This window comes from Helianthus annuus, chromosome 10 (assembly GCF_002127325.2).
Source record: "Helianthus annuus cultivar XRQ/B chromosome 10, HanXRQr2.0-SUNRISE, whole genome shotgun sequence".
Classification (NCBI taxonomy): domain Eukaryota; kingdom Viridiplantae; phylum Streptophyta; class Magnoliopsida; order Asterales; family Asteraceae; genus Helianthus; species Helianthus annuus.
The window spans coordinates 12,511,631-12,519,079 of NC_035442.2; positions in this window are offsets into that span (position 1 = coordinate 12,511,631).

Genomic DNA, 7,449 nt, shown 5'->3' on the forward strand with positions numbered 1-7,449 from the left:
TCGTATGTGTGGTAACAATTTTGGAACAATTATTACTGTATATGTTTTGTTTACAAAAACTTAATGTGTAACGAACATTATGTCGATGTACTTTTGGGACGTGCTCAAGTGTCTCAAAATATTAGGTTTAACTAGGGCTGTAAACGAACCGAACGAACACGAACAAGGCCTTGTTCGTGTTCGTTCGTTAAGGAAATAAATGTGTTCACGAACGGTTCATGAACACTTACCGAACGAGATTTTATGTTCGTGTTCGTTCATTAAGGAAATGAGCGTGTTCACGAACGATTCACGAACACAAGCGAACACGAATAAATTTGGCGAACGCGATAGAGCATAAAGGTGGATTGCCCAGAGAGTAGCACTAGAACTTGAATCCCTTATTGTGGAACGGAGGTAGATCATATTCGTCGATTTAACTAACGAGAAAAGAAAGAGAAGTGGTGCATAAACAAGGTGAAAGAGAGTTTCCTAGTTTAATTGTTAGGGTAATGATATAAATAAAAGTTTAATAGTATAAAAAGTATAGATAAAATATATGAAAGTATAAAAATCTTTAATTAAAACACGAATATACGAACATAAACGAACGCAAATGAACGAATGTTCACGAACACCTTACCGAACGTTCACGAACACAATTGAACGAACGAGACCTTTGTTCATGTTCGTTCATTTAACTAATCGAACGAAATTTCTTGTTCATGTTCGTTCGTTTATTAAACGAACGAACATAAACGAACTTCCCGCCGAACGGTTCACGAACTGTTCGCTGAACGTTCGGTTCGTTTACAGCCCTAGGTTTAACAATCAAAGTTTAACGGTTCTACGTTTAAATTATTTTATGTGTTTAGTTGGTGTTTAGCCACCCGCGAAAGTCGCGGGGTCTTAGGCTAGTTATACTATATATGTATATATACACACTTTTTTAGACACTTAAACATATTAGTAAACTTTAAATCCTTTAAAAATGGCTCAATAGGTGCCCGTTTTTTCTACTCGTCCTAGACCTAAAAAAATTCGAGAATTCTCGGGTACGACCTTGAGGAAACATCTTTAATAAAATAGGGTTACTAGCTAACAAATAGTATCACTAAAACAGCAACAACAACAAAACACCTGCATTAATAACTTGGTGTTTCATATTTCACATCAAAGTCTACTAGTCTAAGGTTTGAAGTCAAGTGATTTGTAATTGGTTACTTATGATTGCTATTTCGATTTGCAGGAATAAAACTTACCTTCATCAAAAGCTTGTAATGTCAATGAGATGTTTTTAAAGGTAAAATTCTCAACTAAACTACACCATAAAAAACAACACATGTATTATAATATAGTCTTGGCTACCATATTTAGTGCAAAATTAGTTTTAATATCTTTCCAAAATATGAGATTGTAATATTTCGTATACATTGATTTCAATGAAGAAAAAGTATCAACGATCCACAATTTTACATGGTATTAGGCTAGGTCCCTAACCTTAGTCGTTGACCTTTTCCATCTCTTCATGATCTTCTTCTGTTGCTATCGACGTCACCATGTCTTCCTCCTTTCACTCAACGACTACAATATCCAACAACAAAACTCAAATCCTTACCCTAGAGATGGAAAACGCCCAGTAGTGCTTCCTGGAACGAGCTCTTTAAAATTCAATACTGAGCTTTTCTGGTCGTTGATCATCTATCTCCCACACCGGATGCCTCATATTCTTTAAATATTAACAAGGATAAAGACAAAGCTCCTATGAAGCCAACTGAAGACTCATGGGATCGCTTAGATGCTACCGTCTTTAATGGATATATGTAAGACCCATTCTAATTAAACGTTGAATTTTATAGTAGTTTGCATACAAACATATTTTCATATTGACTTTTATAGTAGTTTGCGTAGAAACATATTTGCATATTGACTATTAGAGTAGTTTGCATACAAACATATTTGAATATTGACTTTTATATTAGTTCACAGACAAAAATATTTGCATATTAACTATTAAAGTAATTTGCATACAAACATATTTGCATATATATATATATATATATATATATATATATATATATATATATGTGCAATTTTAAAACATAACTTGAATATCATCCGAACCGATTAAAAACTTTGTTTTTACAAAAGAAACTTCATAACTATTTGTGGAAACTTGATTTCATAAGGAAAATATGCAAAATACGAAACACTGATCTTGATACTATGTTCGGTTCATCCTTAGCTTGATCGTCATCCGAGTGTATTAATTTGAAAACACCAAACATGCCATATTACATTCAATCAATTAGTAAATAGAATAATTGAGCAAAAGAACTGAAACCGCACAACAAAACTGAATAAAATGAACAATTTTTGAAAATAGTCCCCGTCGCGCCATGCGACGAGGAACTTTTCTTCTTCGTGTGGCACGAAGAGTACCATTGTCCAGCAGGTCGCCAGAGCTAGGCGATTTTTCCTCAGCCATAATCCTTCTTCACTGTTTTTGGCATAACTCGGCTAAAACACCTCGGTTTTGCCTCAAACTTATTTCTAAACACGGGTAAGTCATTTACCCACATTATTAACCCATAATCCGTATCCCGGATTTATAAATTTTACGATCTATGCTCCCGTTACCCAGTTTGGATTTACGATTATTTGACCCATTTGATGTTTAAGTATCTAACGCCAAATCATTCGCCATCTTTTAATGGGATTATTTTCCCATGAATATACTCGTTACCTGAGCTTGATAAGTTCGTGTTCCTCGCTCCTAATACCCGGTTTGCGGGAATACATAATTATTCCATTTGATGTTCAAGTTCGTTAACTTGAATCATTCATATTCCTTTCATGGAATTATTCGTTTTTCCATTATAACCCATTTATCCAGGTTAATCACTTGTGCTTCCCGCTTCCGTTACCCGGTTTGCGTTAACACTTAACTTCTCATACCGGCTTCCTTAAAAATCAACATTTTATGATCCCGTTACCCGGTTTGCATCTTATTTTATTTTGACCCATTTGGTTTGCTTCTTGTGAATACCATCACTTATGACCAATCCAAACTCATATATATATATATTTATATATAGGGTTGAGTTCATTTCAGAACTCTAAATAACTACAGAACTTTCAGAACTCCTAATAAACAATCATTTTATATATAAATTTTTGTATTTAGGATATTTTTATCATCTATTATATGTATTTATTTGATTACATACATGTTAAAAGTAGTTTACATATGTTTAATTGCCAAAATTATATATATGTGTCATAACTAATTACATATATGTAAAAAACTAGTTTACATATGTGTAATTATAAAATTACATATAAAAAATGATAAAATTACTCTTAACATGTATTTAATCGTAAAAATACACATAATAAATGATAAAATTATCCTAAACATAAAAATATATAAATAAAAAGATTGTTTATTAGGAGTTCTACGAGTTCTGTAAATATTTATGATTTTGAAATGATCCTGGCCCTATATATATATATATATATATATATATATATATATATATATATATATCTCATTTACAACCATTATACTAAATCGACCGCAATAACTAATTTAAGAAAATAACGAAGTGTCTAACCACGTACCTCAAAGTTTCCCTTTTAAGCGCGTGTCCGTACTGGCTTGAGCTCCCGAATTCCCACTTGTGTTGCCTATTTTTCATTAGGACTCCGTAGCTCATTTCATGACATATAAACTTGTCATTAATTAATCATAAGATTTTTGTCATCGTTTACAAACATTTAGCTTTCACTTAAGCATTTCCTCAAACACCTTGCAGAAAATTGTTGGTTACGTAACCTCTTACTCAATCTTCGCTACCCACTGACATGTGCTACCTTGGTAATTATTGTGATAATGCTAGTGCTATTTATCTTGCCGGGAATCCCGTCCAACACCGGCGCGCTAAACGTATAGAGCTTTACATCCATTTCGTGCGTGAGCAAGTCAAGAGAGGTCGGGTACACATCCTTCATGTCCCATCTAGATATCAGATTGCTGATATCTTCTCAAAATGTTTGCCACGAGTTCTCTTTGAAGACTTCAGATCCAGTCTCAGCATCCGATTTCCGATCCCCTCCCGCTTCGAGTGCGGGGGTGTTATAGCACATGTATTGTAATATAGTCTTGGCTGTTATATTTATTTCAATATTAGTTGTAATCTCTTCCTAAAATATGGGATTGTAATATTTTGTATATATTGATTTGAACGAGGAGAAGGGATCAAAGATCCACAATTTTACAATAAATCATCATGCTTAGGATCAAACCTAGAACTTATCCCTAAGAGACGTTTATGATCTGTGTTTTTGCAATTCTTACTTTGCAAATAAAAATCACAATACCTTAAATTGATAAGAAGTTACGACCATTTACTTTTGATTTAAAAGTGTATTACTTAACAAAGAAAGTTAATTATGAAAATGGACTCTTCAATCGATTTATACAAATTTAATTACAGGATATTAGAAAACGGATAGTTTAATATGTATGGGTTTGATTTGGTTTAATGCCTCTTGGCGATTACGAGAGATCGAATATTTATAATGGAATAGTTATTTCTTGAATAAATAAATACAAAAGATTCAATGAAAGGTGGTTAGATACATCAGTAATCATCCAATACACGTGCATCGGCCCCACGTGCAACTTTGTTTGTCGGGTCGTTGACTAGTCCTATAGGCATCAAAACACACGATACATCTCCATGTCCTATTCAAATGCACGTCACCTTATGTTTTCCTTACTAAACATATATGATATATGATATATCCGAGCGACACAAGTGACATATGCTTAATGTACGGGCAATTATCATGTGAGGGCCGGCCCTGAGAATTCATATACCTTGTTTGAGTTTGAAAAAACGTGTCCTTAGGCCTTAACGAAATTGGGTATTGGGCTCACTAAAGGTCTAAATTTAATGTCAATGGGCTAATAACTAATATAAACCATAAAAATTGTTTTGTAAGTGAGCCTATGTTGGTGTTTGTATCAGTATTCCCTATTAATTTATTTATTTTTACATATACATATCAGAGAAATATCGGGCTCTGACTGATGGTCCTCCCCGCCTTACCTTCAGGGCCGGCCCATGATCATGTCTTAAATATTATAAATATACACACACTTACACTTGTTTAACAATTAAAAACCAACGAAAATGGGTATGAATTAACCTCAAAGTGTAAGCCTCATGCATCTAACTACCTAAAAATGGCCACCCAAAGTGTGGGATTTAACATGCAACAATAGCTCGAACCTGACACTAGATCTTAACTTCTTAAGCCACTCCCAAGGGAAAGTCACTTGATGACCTTTACTTTGCCCTTGACTTCTGGAGTCACGGACGCAACGTAAACACTTAATAGAGGGTATGTTACGAGTATATACAAGTCTGATCATCATCGTGACAATATTCTGTCTTTTTAAAAGTTTCTTGTAAGGTAGGTTTTTGCGATGTCATATCATTAGTCATTACATAATAACATTGACAATGTATCTTAGGTTGAAAATAACCAAATCAATAATGTTACAACTAATTTACACTATATCAAACATTAACACTAAATTAAACGCCACAATACTTGCATCCTCTAGGAGTAGCAGATGCCAGTTGGGCACTCGCGATAGGCAGGCTATAGGGAAGATGAGCTGCCAATATTCGAGTGTCTGGCAATGAGACAACGTCTGCCTTGCAACGAGCAACTCTAGCGAAGAAAGCTATAAATTTGTTTTATAGCTAAATCCGCCCTTGGCTACCTCTCGTTCTTCTTTCACTAGGCCAGTGCACTTTCAACCAAACATAATAGCCGAAGTGATAGAACCTAAATGATCTAACTAACACACAGAAAAGTAAAACTGTGTGTAACCATTGCATGTTTTCTTTCCTATTTGGTTGAATTCAGCTTATGAATTAGAAAAAAAAAACAAATAAAAATAAAGAAACAATGGTAAGAAAACAAAAAGAAAGCAAACCTATTATTTTGTTATATAAGATAATATAATATAATCTATAGTATTATGTTTTACAGTATGGGTTAGTCTGTTTACTTATCATTCTACCGTAAATTTCCTTCCACTTCCATATTATTGTTTATAAATTGACAAATCTAAGACTTAAAAAAAGAGATCTCGACCAAAAAAAAAAAGTGAATTTTATTTTAATTTTACAAACAGTCAAGTACCATGGTACCAAAAATAATATGTTAAGATAACATCCGTGAAAATGGGGGTTTGTACCTTGTAGTCCTTGCGTTGAGTTGGCAAAGGTAGAGTATCTAGTATAAGAAAACGCCACACGTGTGTATTATAAGCAGAAGAATTTATCGTGGGTGCCACTCGTGCGGGAATTTTGCTTGGCGAATTCACATATTGGGAGTTGAAGTCCACAATCTACAACACTACCCCTTCTACTATACAACATCTTTCAAGTTTGTCCCTTGGTTTGATATTTTTTCTTGTTGTTTCTTCTACCAAGTTGATTTAGTTTGTTTCTAAAAAAAATGACCACGCTTTTGCCTGCATGATTGGTCTTTTATCATTTTCAGCAATCAATCACGTTAAATATAATTCAACACAAACGAATAAAAAAATAAATAAATGATTCCTATACATTGTCTTCCTTCTCGACGTTGCCGTGTCTTCCGCTTCGAGTTCCTCTAGCTTCTCCACAAAATAAAGTAGGCTACTATCGGTAGAAAATCGTCTTCGTAATCGTTTGGCGGTAAGTAAATACACAAATCTTCGTAAGAATGATTAGCCATTGAGAATGAAAATGAGTATAAATTGTAGAGTGAAATGAGATGGTTATGAGTGAATATGAGAAAGAGATGGCTATTTATCAAGTTTATAATTTTTTTTATGGAAAAATTACGAAATTATTGGTTGACCAAGAGGGTTTTCAATTTTGTCACCCTCCTGCGTCCTTGGAAGGACCACTCAGCACGGGAAGAGTCCGCATGTTATGTTGATGCGTCCATGTCCCTAGAGCTGACACGTGTCCGACAGACCACTCCCGTGCGTCGGGAAACCACTCCCATTTTAGCTGACTCTTCGGACAGACCGACAGACCACTCCCGTGCGTCGCGGACCACTCCTGTGTGTCGGCGGACCACTCCCGTGCGTCGCGGACCGCTCCCGTGCTTAGAGTTCCTTCCAAGGACGCATGAGAGTGACAAAATTGAAAACCATGTTGGTCAAAAGACAAATTGGTAATTTTCTTTTTTTTTATTTTAACGGTCATATGACTTTGAGGTCAACCAAAACATTCACAAAGTTACACCTCTCATGTGGGTACCCGTGCTGGCCAACGCAACTTGCCAAACCTACCCGCGAGGGTGACGGCAGTGTGCTGGCTCGGGTTCAAACCCGGAACATGCTACCCACGCAGTGCCCCATCCCCCTAAGGAACAAACAAAACACATGTTATA